This window comes from Anolis sagrei, chromosome 4 (assembly GCF_037176765.1).
Source record: "Anolis sagrei isolate rAnoSag1 chromosome 4, rAnoSag1.mat, whole genome shotgun sequence".
In the NCBI taxonomy this organism is placed as follows: domain Eukaryota; kingdom Metazoa; phylum Chordata; class Lepidosauria; order Squamata; family Dactyloidae; genus Anolis; species Anolis sagrei.
Window position 1 is genome coordinate 24,940,278 of NC_090024.1, and position 22,215 is coordinate 24,962,492.

The 22,215-nt window shown below is 37.1% G+C and overlaps 1 protein-coding gene and 1 pseudogene across 8 annotated transcripts in view; one reads left to right on the forward strand and one right to left on the reverse strand.

The window, feature by feature from the left end:
* CSMD3 (CUB and Sushi multiple domains 3) overlaps positions 1-22,215 on the forward strand; it is a 661,396-nt gene that overhangs the window by 34,331 nt on the left and 604,850 nt on the right. The gene's annotated exons all lie outside the window — the stretch shown is intronic.
* Positions 19,742-20,438, reverse strand: LOC132772682 (glutamyl-tRNA(Gln) amidotransferase subunit A, mitochondrial-like; annotated as a pseudogene).

Sequence of the window (22,215 nt, forward strand, 5' to 3'; positions counted from 1 at the left end):
GAATGGTTCAGTATCGCTTCGTTATAAAAAAATAACGAATTAATAACGAATTACAAAATTAACGAACGAAATCGCCCAGCCCTAAGTCTGACACCACTTTAATTGTCATGGCTCTATCCTACAGAATCTTTGGATTAGTAGTCTGGCAAGTTACTTAGAAGTTTCTCCTAGACACTTCTACAGATCTGCAGTACTTTCCAATAAACCTTATCAAGCTTCAAAGCCCAGAATTTCATACAATGGTAACATGACAGTTATCAAGCCACTTTTATGTAGATTCAGCATGTGGAAGTCTGAAAGCAACTACTTGCAAATAATTAGTTATTTGTGATTAATATTCCAACAATGAAGACAACCTAAGTTATATCATGCTGGTAATTTATCAAATGCTAACCTTACCTCTTCCATAAGTGTCGTGATTCTGTTCTGATTTGAGATCCATGCAGAAGCTATTTCTTTAAGCAAACAATATTCAAAATAACATGTTGCATCATGTTGAGCTTCAAGCTTTTCCATGATGAGTGGCTAATAACAACAATTAGTATTTTATGCATATTTTAAAATCACTAGTATCATTAATGAAAGCATTCACAATGACCTAAGTACAACCTTAATCCACCTAGAATAGATCCACTAAAATAAATAGCTTTTGTTAGACACAACTAATGAAAGTCCTATCTCTTTGTTTTATTAATTTTATCTGTTTCACGTGCTACATTAAAATAAATGGAGATATGATACTTGCTTGCAACTGCAAGTCCAACATAGTAATAGTGATAAAAATGCAGCACACTCCTATTAAAAGACCTTTTCCAATTGTAAATTAATAGTCAAAGACTTGGGTATGTTTCTACATGAAAGTGCAAGAAGAGAGCATACACGTAGTCTCCATCCTTATTATCAGGGGCCTTTACAAAGTCAAAGTCCATTTAGGTGCATTAACACTGTAGAATTATCGCCATTTGACAACATTTTAACTGCCATAGAATCTTGGGATTAGTAGTTTGGTGAGGCACCAGGACTTTTTGGTAGAGAAGGCAAAAGGCCTTGTTAATTGCCACTCCCATGATCCCATAGCATTGATCCATGGCAGTTAAAGTGGTATCAAACCGTTATTGATTCTACAGTATAGATGCACTCACCTACACATGCAGATTTTAGTCAGAAGTTTACCTGATGGTACTAAGTGGCTAAAAATGAGAAATGGGCAAAACTGCCTTAAATCCTGTTCCATCTTGTACAAATATTCACCCTAACATGTTTGGAAGGAAATTACAATTTTAGGATGCTACAGCATGCTTCTCTGTGAAATCTTACAACACAGGGCAAAATCCAGTGACATTTGTTGGTAAAGTAAGGACAATTGCGGTAGCAGTGAAGAGACAGTTGTGTTAGGAATGGCTAGCAAAAATGGGGTGAGGTGAAGTAAGGATATATTATGTGGCATTGGAATTTTAAGCACAAAAGAAGCAGTAATCTCAGGCAGCCAGCCTCTGGGCAATGTCTTTTCAGCAAAGTTGTATACTGAAAATAAAAATGCGCACACATATTTACATATTTTGTGTTGCGTTATGCTTTGTAGTTGTTTAAGAATGCTTAAATTCTTAAGCTTTTATTTCTTTTGGTTACCAGAAAATCTGCCTTAATCATAGATCTCAATTCAGAGTTGCTTCTATAGCTGAGTAATGTTTACATAACATTGTAATGCTGAATATGGTTGTTACTCAGCAAGCTCAGTGTGACTTGTTTGTGAACAAAACACAAAAGCAAGCTTTCTAGCGGGTTTTCTATTTTCTTCAATTTGTAAAACCCAATGTCTGAATGTTTCAAAAGTAATTCAGTGGACATGCATGAAACAGCTGTGTATTTTTAACAATACAATCAGTAACTACTTTGGTTCCCCTAACAGCATCCCTGCAAACCCTTTGTGTGATGATGGATTAAAGGTTCTCTATTTTGGGCAAGATTGTATGTAGAAAACCTTGGTATGCCTTTTTATAGTCTGTCAATGGCAAAAGAACCATCTTTCTCTTTTCTGCATTGCTGCTAAAATTAAAACAGCTGGATTTGACTTTTATCGGCAGAAGAATACATTTTTGCAACTTTAGCATCAAAATTGAAATCTTTTCTACCTCCACACAAGGAAGATGTAGATATGTTTCATCATTTCTGATTCTTTTGAAAGTTGAGAGATAAAATCAACTCCTCCCTCACCTCCACTAACCCTAACTCAACTGTGATTTGAATATATCATACACTGTTTTTCTGCTTTCAACATTCCTTCTGTCTTGCCCTGGACACTATAGTTCCTTTCATTATTAGGACAGATGTACCAGTGTATTTAAGAAAGGCTGCAGAGATACAAATTGGAAGGTATGCAAGTTGGGTATCTACAAAGGAGGTCTCAGTGTGAAAAGTTTCCATAAGCAATGATAGAAATAACTATGCAATAACTGTATTTTAATTAGAAAACATTTTGTAGAGCTTCCAAAAAAGCAAATTCAATTTAAAATGCAAAAGCGTTGTGCAAAATAAATAAAAGTCCTAGGAAGTAAATAGATATTCTACAAGTACAAACCAGCTAATGATTACAACTATCAATAAAGTCTAATGTCTGAAGAGAAACTGTCCATTTGACATTCCTTCAAATAAGCTTCAATTCATAAGCCAAATTTACTAATTTTGATTTTATCTGATAAAGCACTGAATGCCTTTATAATGTCAGCACATGAGTCAAAGTTGCGGTTCCATTTTCACATAAAACTGTAGAGTTCTACAGCACAAAAAACCATTGTTATTTCAAGATCATTGTACAACCTGAGGTTTCTGGGCCAAAAATAGAGATGGAGGAACAACCCTTGGTGATGTCATTGAGCATTATTTATTAAGTGTAATCCACAGTTGCTCAGTTTGTCATTGAAAAACAGAAACAAATAGAAAGAGAGAGAACATATTTTCCTCATTAGAAATTGAGACAGAAATCTTAGCTAAAGGTGCTGTCCATCAGTCAAGGTGAAACGAGAAAACTATTATTTCACACTTAGGGGGATTGGACAAGAAACATTTAATCTAACCTACATGCTTTTCGCTTTTTCAAATATGGAAAAATGTTCCATAAAATTGATCCATTATTAAAGACTGGCTTAATATATTGCATGATGTCATTCCATTGTTTATGGAATAGCCAATTAAGGACCTTGTCACACCAACCTGCTGTGCTGCAACATTCGCCTTAGTGTAGATAATGGATACATACTGAGTTGAGCACCTTCCATATCACATCTCTCTTCAGTAGCATAATTGAATCACTTCACTATTATTAGACTTCCTTCCACCTTCATAACATCACCTTTTGGCACTATACCTTACTTAGCATACCTTGCAGTTCATTTATAGTTTGTATATTTTTAATTTTAGCATTTTAAAAAATGACAAAAAATAACCAGTAGACTCTTAGTTAACTGGAAGGTGGGCAACTGAAACTCTCAAGCAACCTTCAAAGAAACATTAAAAAAATAATGCTTTATTCACAAAGCTGTTTTATAATATAGTAAAACTGTTACATTAAATTAAGTCTTTATTTGGTTTTAATTACTGTATATCAATATTGATATCAAGTGAATACAGAGTTTATGGCATGGTATAATATGTAATATAGCATATAACTCTCAAGCAACCAGAAACAATATTTACTGGCCTCTGCCAATTCCCATGGGTACTGGTATACTGAGGCTCTACTGTATAAACAAAATAAATGGTAACTGTATAAACAAAATAAATGGTAACTACCATGGGAATACCCATCAACTGGGAAGAAAAGAAGAATGCAGGTGGTTGATGTTATGTTAGTTATGGCATGTCGGCACAGGTGGGGAAGAAACTCATTGTCATGAGAATGCAACAAGATGAGAAGCTATGAGAAGCTATTCAGAAGCTATTAATGAGTTTTGCCTATAGGGCCAGGGCCAGATCTACTATGAGTACTGAAGGAACTAGCGGAAGTCATTTCAGAACAACTGGCAATCATCTTTTAGAGTTCTTGGTGTACAGGACAAGCCCCAACATATTGGAGGAGAACAAATGTGGTTCCTATCTTCAAGAAGAGAAAATATGACAATCCAAACAATTACCGTCTGGTCAGCCTCACATCCATACTAGGCTGATTCTGGAAAAGATTGCTAAGAAAGTGGTCTGCAACCTCTTAGAATGTGTTTATCACTAATAGTCAACATGGATTTATCAAAAATGAGTCATTCCTGACTAATCCAATCTCTTTTTTTAAAATATAGTTGCAAGCTGGGCTAGATGCAGGGAACACCCTGGATGTAGCATATCTGGATTTCAATAAGGTCTTCAGCAAGGTCCCCCATGACCTCTGTCAAAACAACTAGTCAAATGTGAGCTAGGCAAAACTATGGTTAGATGGATCTGTAATTGGTTAAGTGAACGAACCCAAAGTGTGCTGCTTACCAATAATTCCTCTTCATCCTGGAAAGAAGTGATGAGTGGAGTGCCACAGGGTTCAGTCTGTTCAACATCTTTATTAATTACTTAGATGAAGGTTTAGAAGACATGATCATCAGGTTTGCAGACAACACCAAATTGGGAGGGATAGCTAATACTCCAGAAGACAGGGGCAGAATTTAAAATGATCTTAACAGATTAGAAAGATGGGCCAGAACTAACAAAATGAAAGTTCAGCTGAGAAAAATGCAAGATACTCCACTTAGACAAAAATGTAATGCAGAGATACATAATGGAGGATGCTTGGCTCAACAGCAATATGTGTGAAAAAGATATTGGTGTCCTCATAGACAACAAGTTAAACATAAGCCAACAATGTGATGCAGCAGCTAAAAAAGCCAAAGGGATTTTGGCCTGCATAAATAGGGGTTTAGTGTTTACATCCAGGAAAGTCATGCTATCCCTTTATTCTGCCTTGGACAGATTACACCTGGAATGTGATCAAGAGTTTGGAGAACAAGTCCTATGAGGAGCAGCATAAAGAGCTAGGCATGTTTAGACTGCAGAAGAGAAGTTTGAGAGGAGACATGGTGGCCATGTAAAATATGTGAGAGGAAGTCATAGGGAGGAGGGAGTAAACTTGTTTTCTGCTGCCTTGGAGACTAGGACTCTGAACAATGGATTCAAACGACAAGAAAGGAGATTCCATCTGAACATTAGAAAGAACTTCCTGACTGTGAGAGCTGTTCAGCAGTAGAGCTCTCTGCCCCAGAGTGTGGTAGAAGCTCCTTCTCTGGAAGCTTTTAAACAGAGGCTGTTTGGCCATCTGTTGAGGGTGCTTTGAATGCAGTTTTCCTGCTTCTTGGCAGGGATTTGGACTGGATTATGCATGAGGTCTCTTCCAACTCTAATTCTATGTCTCTAATACCAACAGAACCTTGCTAATATAACACAGTAGCCAATTGTCAGTCAGTGTGTAGCAGAGTGACCCACTGTTTACCATAGCTACTTCATTCTGAACCAGCTTCAATTTCCACTCCATACACAAAGGAATAGAATACATTTCAAGCACAAGAGCATAGAGTCTTTTATAATACTCTAAACAAGAGGTTACAAATGCTGAACCACAGTAACTAAGCGAAAGAGCCAGAGGAGTGAGTGCTTGGCAGCTGGTTACAACTCACCCACCCCAGGGTGTGTGAAAGATGCATATACCCTCTGTATTCTCACCTTAAAAGGGAAATCCATAGACAGCTGAGGGAGAGAGGGTAGAGTGTGGCTTTTTTCATACTCTCCCAACATCAATCTTTATCAGACACTGAGCTAACTCCCTGCTGAGAGAACCACTGGAGGGAAGGGGGGGGGGGTGATCATCACTACCCTCTCTTCATCTCTGGATGATGAGGCTGCTATTGAGATGTACACAGTAGCTCCCATTTTGGATGGTACAGGTGATTACTTTCCCTTCCAAACCTGAGGCTGTTGTGTGAATGTGTCCACAGAAGCTACAGCTCATTATATACACCCCTAATTCAGAAACACTCCAAACTGGATCTTTTAATTTAGTGGGATGCTATTCAGCCATTGTAGCCAGACTATTGCTCAGAATGTGCACACCTGATTTAGATGGGAGAGGAGGAAAATGGTGCTTAGTGTCAGCCCAAGTTATCTGCTTCTAGTGGCCTCATATCTGTGTTAAACAACACCAGGCAAAAAATAATGCACTGAAGTTTTTTACAGTATGTCTGAAATGGTTTCAGGTCACAGTAACCCAACATTACTCTATGAAATTGAATGCACTAGCAAACCCCAAATCATTGTAAAATGTTGCTTCTGTTTCATAATTTGCACACATTTACAGGAAGAAGGGTTGCCAATGACAGAGATAACAAGTTCTAGTGAGAAAATTATACTCCCTCTGTTCCTCTTTTGATGGAAGTCATGCATCAAGTTGACCAGCACCAATTACATACCAACAGTGGTCCCAAACTCAGATATGAACAGTTGTAGACAATTATTTCCATTTAGAAATATCTGTACTAGCAGACAAATTGGGCTTGTTGTGGAATGATGAGAAAGGATTGGTGAGAAAGCTTCATTTGAGACACCTTTTCCCCGTGATAACTCTTTTAGGAGTGAAATTTCCTTCTGAGGGAGATTTCTCTTACTTCCAGTTGTCCCACTCCTGAGTCATTTGTTAAGGGACTTGTAACTCAGGGACTGCCTGTAGTTGAAGCACACCCATTATTCTCAAGCATGTTATCAGAGGGAACTGCTCCAGCATTTAATGAGGTGTTCACTACTCCTTGGTCCATTTAATTTAGCTTGAAGAAGTGATGATTGACAACATTGAGTATGCACAATGGTTTACACAAGACTGTAAAACAAAAACAAATAAGTGAATGGTTTTGTAAAGAAGTAGTACCATTAACATAACCTGTGTCAAGACATTTATGTTCTGGGAGTTTTTCCTGTAGTCAGAGCTCATGATTCTACTGAATTTCTTATGCTATGGAGTGCCAGCCACTGTAAAGTCTAGATTGCCTATTAATTTACCAAAGAAATCAAACTTGGACAGCAGAAGAGATGCAAATGACATAAAAACTGTCATGGTAGCGATGCTTTAGGCTATATTTTCATCTACTGCACAACAGTGAAAGTGCCAGAGAAGATTTATTTTGACACTGCAGTTGCATATTAAAGTAGTTGTCCAACTGACCTTTTTTGAGTGGTGTGGAAATTGCTTTCATCTGTCCTAATAAATCCAATACTGAATCCCTGGGAGATTTACTGTGACAAAAATACTCTGAGGGCACAACTGCAAAACTGTTGCTGTTTATAGAGTGTTGAGTGTTTAGTTCATTGTCTTGTCCTGTTTGGTGGAATCATTTAGTGAAAACTCAGAAAAACAACCAAAATATATTGCAACCCTAACTGGTAGTTTGATGAAATATAGTAACCAGATGAAGAAACAAGGATCCAGTATTACATCCATTCGCTTATCATGAGTCACTTTAATAGTTACTATTTTGACACTTGCAACCTCCATCTTCACTTAATATGTTTTGGGATGACATATGACACATCTAAGAGAATCAAAATGGTGTATTTCCTACAATAAAATATATGACACTCTAAGTGAAATGGACTTTATTTAAAAAAAACCAAAATGTAACAAATTTAATTATTTACAATTATAGTCACAATCATTCAGAAATAATTACAATGTGAATATTGGGAATACTGTCTTTGATTCATTTGTGCTGCAGAGTGTGGCATGAGCAGTTGTTGCATGACCTTCTCATGGCACAGATTTTAAAAAATGTTGACATTTTGTTAATGAAAATTTCCACAGTCTACTTCACATCCTTACTTCCTACCTGAGTTTGCTCTAACTAGTGGATGTTCTGTCCCCGCCCCCCAGTTTCCCCCATTTTTCTGCTGTTTTGACATTCTCTCAAGACTTTTCTCAGCTTTGCGATATCACAATAGCAGTAAAAGCTAATTATCACACAAGGAAGTGTGGCAGAGAACAACAATATTAGATTCATTGGATGGGTTCCAATCATGGTTCAATGGGAGAGACATGATGGTGTGCAACAAGTCCCTTCCAAAAGCATTTTTATCTTGTACTTTACTGTACTGTAATTGTATTTATCAGTATTTAAAAGTCCTTGGAAATATACTGGGGAACATACAAGTTATAGCAGAGAATTACAAAACATGGCAAATATGAAATTTGAAATGAAACTTGACTTTCTGTAATTATTTTTAAATAAAATAGGGGATAAATAGGCAAACTAGATTAGAACAGCAGAATCATAGAGTTGGGAGAGATCGCATGGGTTATCCAGTCCAAACTCCTGCTATTCAGGAGTACAATGAAAGCAACCCTGACAGATGGTCATCCAGCCTCTGTTTAAAAGCTTCCAAAGAAGGAGTTTCCATCACACTCTGAGGCAGAGAGTTATACTGCTGAACAGCTCTTATGGTCAGGAATGTCTTCCTAATGTTCAGATGGAATCTTCTTTCCTGTAATTTTAACCTATTGCACCTAGTCCTATTCATTCATTCATTCATTCATTCATTTATTATTCTATTTCTATCCTGTTCTCTCTCACCCTGGGAGGGGGGGGGGGTCAGAGTGTCTTACAATTTGGCAAAATTAAATGCCTCATTTCAATACAAATATTTAAACAGATAAAAACAAATAAATACAATTAAAATAGTTGAAAACACAATGTTACAACCCGGTTTCTGGTAAGCCTCAAGCAGATTCTGGACTCCTTCTTTGTGTGCTGGAGACCTCTTCATTCTCTTCATTCTCAAACAGTCCTAGTCTCAATGGCAGCAGAAAGTAAGCCTGTGCCCTCTTCCAAATCTTTTCAGGTATTTAAATATAACAATCATGTCTCCCCTCAACATCCACTCCTGTGGCAAAAGATATCCAACTCTTTAAGCTGCTCCTCATAGGACATGGTTTCCATTTTAGTCGCCCTCCTCTGGGCATGTTCCAGCTTGTCAATATCCTTCTTGAATTGTGATGCCCAGAATTGGACACAGTTTTCCAGATGCTGCTTGACCAATGCAGAATAGAGGAGCACCATTACTTCCCAGTAAATGAGAATTTTGTCCTTTGCATTTGTACACTCTCCCATGGGCAATGTGATAAAGGTCTTAGCAGTGGATCAATGAGAGCTTTCTTTTAAATGTGAATAGTGGCTAGGACCAGTTCCAAAGCCAGAAAAAAATGGGGTGTGTGTGTGTGTGTGTGTAAAAAACAATCATGAAGAATAGTTTCATAACACAAAATAATTTAAATAGTATGGTTCATTCTATATTGTATATAGACTTAATTAAATAAATTTAATGTTTACTTCTCATTGACTTTGCATGGGGATTTGGTTAACCAATTAAAATTAATAAGTAAACCGGGGTTTTTTTTTACCTGAAAAATTTTGGTGGGGTGGGGGTGGGGGTGGGGGGTTGAACCTCTAACACCCCCCCCCCCCAAAGGCTACAGCCCTGGCTAGGACCAAGGATGGGCAAGGATTACACCTACATGTGGGCACATTATTTGAACCACTTGGTATCTACCTTGGACATAAGGGACTGAGTGATTGATAAAGACAATTCAAATGTTGCCTTTTTCATGACTTCCTTTGGTTGCTTGGATGTCACAGCCATCAAGACCTAATCACTCACTACCACCACGAGTAATGAACGAATGTCCAAGGTCATTGTAGACACAGCAACAAACCAATGTGGAACTCACAGCAACAAACCACCTGTGGAACTCACTCCCAGTGGATATCAGGGCATCGACATCACTCCTGTCCTTTAGGAGGAAGGCAAAGACGTGGTTGTGGGACCAGGCCTTCGGGCAATCTGCTAACTAGATAGGACAACCAGGCAATTAGGACCGGCAGGACTGATATATGTGGACTGATAAATGTGGAAGAAAACTCTGAACCATGAGATAGTGAACATTGACTGGCAATAAGGAAGAAGCGATTTGTATCGGTTTGTATGGAATTTTACTGGTTTTATTGGTTTTAATGGGTTAGATGCAATGTATTGTTGTTGTTTGCTAATTTGTTATTTTGTTGTATTGTTATTATTGATGTATGCTATGGGCATCGAATTGTGCCTTGGATGTGTAAGCCGCCCTGAGTCCCCTTCGGGGTGAGAAGGGCGGGGTACAAGTAAACCAAATAAATAAATAAATAAATAAACAAATAATGTGTATGATAGCCATGTGACCCCACAAAGTGTTACAATTTTCTTTTGAATATTATAATAGAAAACTTTAGAAATGTAAAGTCTTAAGACATTCTTAAAGTCAAGCTTCTTCTATGCCAAGTTCACATTTTAACATAAATAAATAGTCTGAGTAACATATACACAAAATCTCTATCTTTCTTTAAAAAGAAATGCTGTCTTTTATTTCAAGGGAGAGGAAAAGGAAAGGCAATTTACTACCTGAAATTTTGCTTCAGTTACATTTGTTTTATGTTTTCATAGCTATTCCTTGCTTTGATCCTTTGCATTTAATTAGTGCTTTATCTACTCTAATAAAATCTTAAGTAGTCATTCAAGCAATTAAGTGGTTGCAGTGTGTGAAATTTGAATCCTTTCCACATTTTGGAATGGTGAGACATATCTTTAAACAACAGCAACAATCCAGTTTAATTACTAGAATTTACCAAATTCAAAATATAGAAAATGAAGAAAGGGTTTATTAGCAGCAATGAGTACAGCGATAGCAATTATTTGCTGTATTTGTTCATTTTAATTTCCATGGCCAGATTTGATGCCTCTAAGCCATTATTAAAAAATTGGGGGCTTGCCATTTCATCAATTGGCTAGTCTCCAGTTAATAATGCAGTGCAGGTAAATATTAATTTGGTATTTAAATAATTAACCCAGAGAATTTAGAACACTTCGTGTCATTAAAAAATTACTCCCAGTATTTGCAGCCTCCTGTTTTCTATAGAGATAAGGAAGATCTATAGGAATAAGAACAAGCTGAATTCCCACTTCAGGCCAGCCCAGTGCTTTTATATAAAGACAGTTGTGAAGTCTTGGCACTGCCTTTTCCTCTCCTTTGCTTCAGTTCCCCCTGTTCATAGATTTTCCCAATAGTGTAGAAACCTTTCTTTGTATTAGTTTTGGGTGGAGCTTAAAATCCTCCTAGAGGCTAACTTTAGTTGGTTTATTTCATTTCCCTGTACAGAGCTCTCTTGCTGGACTCCTCCCTTTTCTACAGTCACTAGAAGCTTGGGGCATTGTCTGGTAATCCTAAGCCAAACAATCTAAAAACAGGCATCCTTAGAATCTGCATTTAGCAGCATTTTTATATCAGCAGTCCAAAGGACAACAGAAGCTTTTGGCCAGCCTAAGCTTCACAAGGAAGACTACTGAAGCAGTTTATAACCACCGCTTTGCACCAGAGGCAAGAGACTTTCAAAGATTCCAGAAAGGTGACTGCGACCAGCAAAAATTCATTTTGTAATGTATTAAGTTACCTTATGATAGTTCTGGGTAAAGTTAACCTTTTATTCATCTTGTTTCAGTAAAGTCATTTGGTTATCTTTTCACCTTGCATAAATGCCTCTGTCTGCTAAAGGTCTTAATCTTAACAGAAGGTATACAGATAGCCCCCAAGAAAAGCCAGACAATATAGTTTTCCCAGAGGCTTGGGCATGCCATCACAGCACTGCTGACACAATAAGACTACTTTTACCCCTTTTGTAAAATATGTCTGCATCTGTTTTAGGTATATAACAGATGTCCTTCTCATGTGTGACAAATGTACAGTCAGCAATGGAGGCAGTGAGTCTCTCAGGTCTCCAATGATCCCTCTCACCCATTCCTTTGATGTAAAGGTTGAATATTTCACACACGTCACCAGACAGTAGAGAGGAAAATAAATGAGCCATCTTGCAAAAGTTAAGGTTTGGAAAGAATGAAGGCTACTACACTTAATATTATGGACATTAAGGAATACTGTTTTATATTAACTAAGCCAGCTAGGGATTTCTGTGAATGATGGTAACTTCAGAGTCAACGAGGTGTTATAGCAAGCACTATGACTCAATATTTAGCATATGTTTAAAAACACTTCATATCAGTAAAATGTGCTGCCCTTGGGAAAGTGTTTATTTCAGTGTTACATAAAGTCTGATGTGTTTTCCCTTCACTTCCCCCTCAACACACCATGTGTAGAATGGCTATAACGTATGCCCACCTCAATTAGTTTATAGCTATTTCTTGAAACTGCTTATTTACAAAATATAGTGTAGGTTACATTTTTCAAATTTCCTGTGTGCTGAATCCAGTGTCAATCTTATCCAAAATAAACTGAAATTATGATATTTAAATTAATTTTGGAAGACATGGTTTATTCTTTTTAATATACTTTTCTAGTTAGGACTAATTCATTTTTGTTCCTGTAAACCTGGATATATCAGGCTTACAAAACATACCTACTTGATGTTGAAAGAATGGAGGAGTGTTTAAGATACTGTAGTCTCCATTTGCATTTTACTAAAACCATATGATTTTTTTATTATGCAGACATTGCCTCATTCATGGGGATTTTATGAAACACCTAGATATCGTTGCCTTTCCTTCCCATTTTCCCCACTCCTGCTTCCATTTTTTTTAAAAATCTATTGGAAAAAATCAATTAAGGAAAGGAAGGAAGAACAGCTGCACATTTGCCTGGAAGCACTGTAAGAAATGCTCTGTTGATTTCAATTAGAGCGCAGACTTTTTTTTTCAAATGTTGCATGTAGAGTTGTCAGGTCTGGAACATTTTTTCAAAGTCAAAACCTGAGACATAGGGACCATGCCTGGTCATATCACAGAGAACAAAGTCTGGTAATAACATTAAAAGCAGATTCAAATGCTCAGAGCAAACACCAAAATGTAACAAATCAGACAAAGGAAGGAGGGGAGATTAAATTTTTGGAGAGTCTTTGGCAATCATTTTGAAACAGCTTGCAGCAATAGGAAACAGCAATGCCCATTTTAAAAGACATATTTTCAGAGCAATGCTCTTTCCCTGAGATTCTTCCTCTCACCCAGATCCGAAGGGAACAGAAGGGAAGAGAAGATCTAGGAATCCTAGTTTTTATGATCTGGAGAAGGAGAAAGGAAGTTTGCCTGCATCTCATCTCTAGTATCTTGTAATGCTATAGCTCTGAGATTGTAGTTAATTAAAAGCAAAAACCTACCAAATCAGCAAAAATACTTTAACATATAAACCTTTATCAGAGTATGATATCGCACCTGCCTTAATGGATGAACATCCATCTACAATAAAATGTATGCTATATCTTTAATGGACACATTTTTCCATAATACAGTAGTCTCGCTTATCCAACATAAATGGGGCTGGCAGAATGTTGGATAAGCGGAAATGTTAAATAAAAGAAGGGATTAAGGAAAAGCCTATTAAACGTCAAATTATGTTATGATTTTACAAATTAAGCATCAAAACATTATGTTTTACAACAAATTGACAGAAAAAGCAGTTCAATAGACAATAACGCTATGTAGTAATTACTGTATTTACAAATTTAGCACCAAAATATTGCAATATATTAAAACAGGTGGGGATCTGGGTGGGAGGCAGACTGCATTGGATAATACAGAACATTGGGTGAACAAAGGTTGGATAAGGGAGATGACTGCACTGTACTTTTTCAATCTGCCTTTTGGTGCACTTTTTCAATGAGCAAACAATTTGTGTGCACATTTTTCAAGTTTCAAATTATTTAATTGTTCATCTTTTAAAAAAAACAAAACTATAATTCAAAAAATGAAATATAAATATGACACTTTTCTCCAGATGATGAGAAACCAAATGATTTATGGGGATTGTCATTAATAGGCTGCAGACTATGTAGTGAATACATTAATTAAAAATAACTTTCTTAAAGCAGATTTCTTCTCCCTCCCTCATTTTGGGATTTTTCATCCAAAAAGTAAATTTTCAAAGCTGTTATCAAATGCTTGAATGATTTTTGGACATCTCTTTGAAATGGCTTCACCTATGAACAGATTTACACTGTTATAGTAAAATTCTAATTCTATTGACAAAGGTTACATTTGTAGTCCAAGTGTTGTTGGGGTTTTTTTTTGGGGGGGGGTGTTTTGGCTAAGTGAGTTTGAAGGGCCATTTTTACAATATTACAGAAAGCTCTCTCTCTACACACACACACACACACACACACACACACACACACACAAATTATTTGCAACTGTACCCAAGGTTTTCCACATACTGTTGGATTGTAATTTCCATTAGCCTTCACCAGCTCAGTAGTGATGAATGATGAGAGATGCCATGCACAATGTCTGACATACAAGGATTTCCATCCATTATTTTAAAAATTGTATTTAATTCTTTGTAACTCTGAAGAAGTAATTCAGGATGCCTAGCAGTTGCTGTATATTCTTTAATTCCCAGACAGAAATGATGTCACTTTGTAAGGGGAGAATTTGTATTCCAGGGAGCACTTTAATTATCACAGGCCATTCATCTGCATTCAGAATCAGCTTATTCTGCAACAGGCTGTGCTTTTTCAAGCATGATAGGGCTGGCTGCTTCATCTCTCTCATGTCCTCTTCTTGTCTGGACTGCAATTTATATATTAAATGTGCCTTTGGTATCCATACCAATGGTATCTTGATACCTTTCAAATCAGACTGAGTAAATTCTAAAACTAATGGAGAGGAGCTTTGTAATCAGAGGCTCTTTAGCTTTCACATAGGTGTTCAGATGCAAGATAAAGCTCCTGCACCTTTAATAACTATGAAGAAGACAGAGTTTCAGCCAATGACAGGTGGTAAGGATTGAATTTTCCTCTCTTTCACAACTATTACAGATAACAGGATCCTTATTCTCTTTTACATCTGACCATCAGAGTGTGTGTGTGTACCTTATAGGCATAAATACTCTGCCCTAAATAATTCATTTAGCTAGGTTCTTGTGGGTTTTTTCGGGCTATAGGGCCATGTTCTAGAGGCATTTCTCCTGACATTTCGCCTGCATCTATGGCAAGCATCCTCAGAGGTAGTGAAGTCCTCACTACCTCTGAGGATGCTTGCCATAGATGCAGGCGAAAGGTCAGGAGAAATGCCTCTAGAACATGGCCCTATAGCCCAAAAAAACCCCACAAGAACCTAGTGATTCCAGCCATGAAAGCCTTCGACAATTCATTTAGCATTTGAAGATTGGTCCTGCATTCTTCTATATACACTCTTTATTCCCAAATAATATCATATGGTTTCATCCATAATTCTAAATATCACACCAGTTCAAATGGTGTTATATAAATCAGGATGTGGGATTTAATGTCAGGTTCAAACAGGAAGGGCTTTCTTCATTGGAGGACACAAGACTATCATTTACTAGAAGATGGCACCGAAAACCAAGCTTTCTTGAAGATCCCGGACTGACTTCTGGGGAATTGATGGCACCAGCCTCTTCTCAAGTGGATGGAAAGCAGTTTCTGAGTCAAAGAATGAAGTATGACCCCAACTGATCCATGTGAAGTGCTGGTAATCAGGAGCACACATAAAGATAACTACCTTTAAAAGTGTCTGCTTACAGGGAAAGATTCCTTAGGAATGACAGTCTATCTTGAACAAAGCTCTCCCCATAAGGATTTCTAATGAAAGGTCTGTCTCTAAAGTCTTGCAGCTCACTTTTTATAACTCTCATAGATTGATTTTAAAAACATGTTTACAGATTGCCTGTAGCCCCTGATATCGTCTTCTTTCTTCTTTGGCTCTCATTTTGTTGGCTTTCTTTCCTTTTGACCTTTAACTGTCATTATTTCAGCTTTTGGGGTATCCTTTCTTGGTTTATATTATCTCTGCTTAAACCCTGCTTCTTTAGAATTTAAAATGTTGTTTCTGGCTTACTCTCATTTGAATACTTGGACTTGGGTTTAGACCAGGGGTCCTCAAACTATAGCCTGAGGGCCGGATATGGCCCTCCAAGGTCATTTACCCGGCCCTCATTCAGAGTCAACCTAAGCCTGAAACGACTTGAAAGCACACAACATCAACAACAACAATCCTATCTCATCAGCCAAAAGCAGGCTCACACTTCCCATTGAAATACTAATAAGTTTATATTTGTTAAAATCATTCATTTTAATTATTGTATTGTTTTTAAGTGTTTTTTGCACTACAAATAAGATATGTGTAGTGTGCATAAGAATTCATTCATGTTTTTTTCAAATTATAATCTGGCCCTCCAACAGTTTGAGGGACTGTGACCTGGCCCTCTGTTTAAAACGTTTGAGGACCCCTGGTTTAGACTTTTGATGGACTTGCCCTTGGAGCCCTTCTTCTGAAGAATAAGATACACCAGCAAGTTTGGAGTGGGCTGCATGAGCTCTTTCCTTGCAGACTATGTAAAAATGTTCTTTGAAGGAAATATCTGCTATACAGGAAGAATAAAAAGGATACAACTCATTTTTTTCCTCCTAACACAGAAAGCTGTTTCAGTGCATGTTAAATGCACAGAAGCTGGTTGGGTATTTTCCCTTCCTCCTCAAATGCCTCCCAGTTGATTCTGATGAGCACAAAATGCTTGTCTTTTGATTGAATTGGCAGATGAAGTAACAAGCAGTCTCAAACCCATTTCTGCTTATATTTACATCTGTATTTGTTTTCTGTGGTGCTGATTTAATTTTAATATCGAGGACATGTCCAGGGAATCAGCCCTGTACACACACAAAAATGCCCAATTTTAAAAGGGTGGCAGACATTAAAATGGTGTTTTTTTCTGTCTGAAGCACAATTTTGTTGAAATTGTTAAGTAGTTGTGCTTTCTCCAAGATTGTGCTTTTTTCCTTCTATCACCCTTTACACTGAGATCCGAAATAGATGGGCACTGGACATTGGAATCCAGCTTTGAATGTATGTATTTTATTTTTATTTGTATTTATGTCTTAATACAACATCTAATTCTTATATTTCAGATTTCATAGATTGAATTGCAAATGTGAATGGAAACCTGTAGTTATGAAGTTGTTGCACAATTTAAAATATGCATTTTTTCATTTATCTATTTGAACCGACATGTGAAAACCATATGGGAGTTCATCCACTAGAAGATGACCAAAGTCTTTCATTGAGGGACCTAGAGATTCCTAGAGACAACATTTTCATCAAATCTGTGAATAATCAAATCTGCAAAAGTCAAAAATATTAACATGGAAGAATGGTTATAAAACCATTTAAATGTGTAAGAAAGTGAAATTGTAGAAGTATCTAACCCTATTCTTTTTTAACAATTTTAGTAGTGTAACAGTGGACTCCAACATGTCAATCATGTCCCAATTTCTTGATTCCTATTTTTGTTACTTCTATATTATGACTAACAGCTTTCTTGCTCTTCTGCTTTGTCACCTTGCCCAGTTCTCCTTCTACTGCTTTCCATTTTCAAATAAGCAGTATGTGCACTGGAACTGTTCCATGCCACCATTTGTTTGGGTATATCCTCTGAAGACTAGGTGGATATTTTTACCAAATACATATGAGGCATTACCAAAAAAAGATAATCAGAGAATGAGGAATTGGCCTAAATACATATCTAAAGACATCCCTGCCAAAGTCAGAACAATGTACTCTGAAGCAGTCTGAAAATTTTAAAAAGGTAAAGAGTAAATCAAAGAATGATTGTATGAAAGTGGCACGTAAGGGGAGTCTTGGCTTAGTGCATTGTCTCTTGGGGAAAAAAAGACAAATTTCAAATAAAGCATCACCCAAAGCAGAGCTTTGAGCAATATTTAACCAACAGATCAGCACTGACTGCTGCTTTATATTTTCTTGGGGTTATATGTTTTGTGCTTGGAAGGAGAAGAAATAGAGTGTGGAATTGAATACCATTTAACTATTTTTAATCTACAGGATCTCAGGCTTTAGCTTTCTCTCCATTTCTCTAAAAGATGCCTTTAAAATGCTATTAGAAAGTGGGGTTTAAGAAGGTGAAACATCTTCAGGAAATAGACGAAAAGATGTTTGTATAGGGTCTGTATATCCCTTATTCAGAAGCCACTGTAGGGTTAAGTAAGAGTAGGGTGCTCTTTGGAATGAGCATTGTGCTTCTAGGCAAGCAAAAGCTAGAAAAAAAGTCCTTGATCTGGTGATTTAAAATACAGGTAAGCAAGTACTTCAGGGATTCTGTCCTGTCAGGGCTGATTTTTTTGCTGCCAGTGTCAAGCTTCAGCATTTTTCTTATCTTTGGAGAACTTGCCATATTCTGAAAATATCCCGTCTCTATTCTGTGATGTTTCCATATGAGGCCTTACAGGGAAGAAATATTTACCACATAAGAGTGTCAGGTAAACTCCCCTGGGTAAATTGAAGGTTGTGCTCATCTGTCAGTGCTGACCTCTGTCTTTACATCTTTTTCTCCTTCTGTTTCTGTTTGTTTTCTGACCTACTCTCAGGATTTGGACTTAAGCTCCTACAGCAGGAGTCCTTTTTGAAGTTATTCTGCAAAGTAACATGCACATCAAATACATTGTACAAACAATAAATGATTATAGATGGATAAATATGCCAGGCCTAACTTTGCCAAGGTCCTTGTCTTTCTAATCTTAAATTAATTCCATGCTGTTTCTACATTAGTTTCAGATTATTTTGTGTAGACGTCTGCGCACATGCAGTGCTCCTTTCTTAAAATCTGTTCATATTTGGATAATTTAAATGATATATGTGATTTTTCTCTTTCCACACTTTTTCAAGTAGATTTTCAAGTAATTTTCGCATTGAATAAAATATTTGTGCATGTTTTTTTTTTCCAAAACAAGGTATTTCACATATTTCACATATTCACAGTCTTTGGTGCACATACTGCTAGGATTTTTGGGGGGTTTCTTTTGGCAAGCAGAGTCACAAACCTCAAAAATAAGATTTAAATGCATCCAAATGGACTCTTATTTGGAAATCTAAGGGGTCTTTCAGACAACAAAAACAACTTTATTTTTGTACCCCTCCTCCATCTCCCCAACGGTCGGCTTACATATGACACAAAATGCCTAAAAACATAAAATAACAAACAATGCAATACAAAAAAAATAAAACCAATCACATTTAAAAACAACAATTTAAAAGGTTGTTGTAGGTTTTTTCGGGCTATATGGCCATGTTCTAGAGGCATTCTCTCCTGATGTTTTGCCTGCATCTATGGCAAGTATCCTCAGAGGTTGTGCAGACCATTGTGGGTAGACATTCTCAAAGGCTTGTTTAAAACATTCAAGTCTTCCAATCCCTGCGGAAGGAAGATAGTGTGGGGGCCTATAAAATTATACTGCTATTATTCCACTTTAAAGGCATTGGTTCCTTACTGTGGTATTCTGGGATTTACAGTGTAGGCAAGAATACTTAGAATTCTCAACAGAGTCCTATTGTTTCAACAAACTGCTAACTGCAATTTTCTATAGAATGTAGCCATTGCAATTAAAGTGAAATTATAATACTATAATTGTGTAGTTCATTCCTGTTGTTTTTCAGGAAGTGCAGATTTGAGAAGTTCACATTTAAATTAACAAGAACATTTTCTCCTTTTTAAAAAAACAACTTAGAAATATGTTTTATATATGGATTACTAATTACTATGTTTATTCAGTGCCCCATAGAATAAATTTCTGAAATTGTATTTATAATTTAAAAAGGCATAAGATCTATTTTAAGAATTACAGCAGGAGAATATAAAATGAGTAATCATATAAAGTAGCATAAGACTTTAATAGTTAAAAAAATAAAAATAATTAACAAGCAGAATAAGACCATGACAGGAAACCAGGCCATAGGTTGGATTCAACCCGACAACTCCATAGAGAGGCTGGATTTCTGGTGGATCTGCCTGTATCAGAACTCAGTACCACAAAGTTTGTGAAAGACAACACTGCAGGAGCACTGCCTCCTGAGCTTCCACCAGTTATCAACCAGTTACTGTCTTGATTTTGAACCTTACGGTTTTGCAGGCATTTCCTCTTGTACTGCTGAGAGTAACTCCAGGGGTTTCTAACTGGTCTGAAGGCTCCATCTGTACCCCCTGAGTCCATAGCAAATGCATCTATGTTTGTTTTTCCAAGAAGTATAGTTCCTTGATCTAGTAATTTCTGGACAACTGTTTCATTGAAAGGGGGAACATATCCTTTTAGCATAAGAAAAGCACATGTTGTTTCAGTTCCAGCTGTGCTGAAGTTATCCTTCACAGTAACAGGAATACCATCTAAAGGTCCTAGGCTCTGACCTTTCTTGTACCTCTTTTCCAATGCTTCAGCTTGTTTTAATGTTGTCTCTTCTGCTACAGTGATGCATGCATTAAGGAATCTGGTGACTTTTATGAGGAAGAGACACTTCTGACAGAGCTGTGTTGGACTTACTTGGTCTTTCTTTAGTGCTGCAGAAATCTCTCAGATCGAAGCGTGGAGCATCTTCCCCACAGAGTCAGATGGAACATTCCGTGAAGCCCTATTCAGCACCCGTCCCTGCCTCCCTGTAGTGTCCCTAAAAACAATTATGAAAACACTTTTGGGTGCAGAAGAATGAAAACAGCAATGAATAACAAGACCATACTTTGTAGGTCTACACTATACCAGGACTGGAGTTGCATTAGAAAATTGACAGGGGTTCTAAAGATATTTCTTTATTGATTGATTGATTGATGACATTTATAGCCCACCTTTCTCAACCATATGGCTAGCTAAATACATTGAACTGTAAATTATTGATCAAGGGGCCAATATTAATTGATATGCAATCACATAGGCCTTATCTATTCTGCATATTACATGGCCATATCATTCTGAAAGAAATGATTATTGCTTAAATCATCAATCCATGATCAAATACTAGCATCCCTTTTCCAATTTCTCTGCAATTCCCATTAAATGCTACTCCATGAAATAACAAAGGAGTATAATATTCAGTCACTATCTGGGTCATCACAATTAACTTGTCTGGAAATAGATAAAAGGAAACCTAAAAGTGTTTTGGCTGCCTTTCTCTTCAGAGATTTGTCCCTCCAGGGCTTCAGGAAGACGAGGATCTTTAATCTTTTAATACAGACATGGAGCTGAAACTGTGACCCTAAAGGTTTTTTTAAAGTTTTAATTCTGTAAATTTATGATGTGGAACATTAGAAAATTTGATATCTATGGCAACAGAATCAAAGAATGTCTCTTTCTCCTTGGATTCATAAACATGTAGGAAATATTCAGCTTTTGCTTGCATAATTTTTCTTTCTGACCCATTTCAAAATTATGCTGTCATTAATGACAACTAGTGAAAAAATGGAAATAGAAGGAGGCATTCTATGATCAAACTACATCAAGGGATGAGTCCTTTGGTTCTGTCCTTGGACATAAATAAAGTAGCTACATAACTTGTGGTAGGGCAGCAATGAGACTATTAATCCACAAATTATGATATCTACAATGGTTTCTGAAACCAATCCCTAGTGAATACTAGATATGTGCACGGCATTATTTATTTATTTATTTATTTACGACATTTATATGCCGCCCTTCTCACCCTGAAGGGGACTCAGAGCGACTTACAATACACACAACACACACACACACACACAATATACATTATATTATTAGCATAGTACAATATCAGTATTAAATATTACTATATTGTACTATGCCATTATATAGTAATATTACATGTAATATAAATATATAATTATAATATATTATTAGTATTAGTATTATAATATTATAAATATTATATGCATATACAATACATTATATTATATTATTAGCATAGCACAGGAGACAAGGTTTATCTGTCTTCTGTCCCCCTCTCTCTTCACTCTGGCACAGAACAGTGGTGGATGCTGGGGTAGGGGTACCCAACTGATGACATATGCAGGAGACAAGATGGAACTGTCCCCTAGACCACTCTCTCTTCACTTTGGCCCAGAGTGGCAGTTGGTGCTGGGGAGAGGGGTCCCCAACTGATGACATATGCAGGAGACAAGATGGAACTGTCCCCTGGTCCACTCTCTCTTCACTCTGGCCCAGAGTGGCGGTTGGTGCTGGGGAGAGGGGTCCCCAACTGGTGGCATATACAGGAGAAAAGATGGAACTGTCTCCTGCCCCCCCTTCTCTTCACTCTGGCCCAGGGCGGCAGTTGGTGCTGGGGAGAGGGGTCCCCAACTGATGACATATGCAGGAGACAAGATGGAACTGTCCTCTGGCCCCC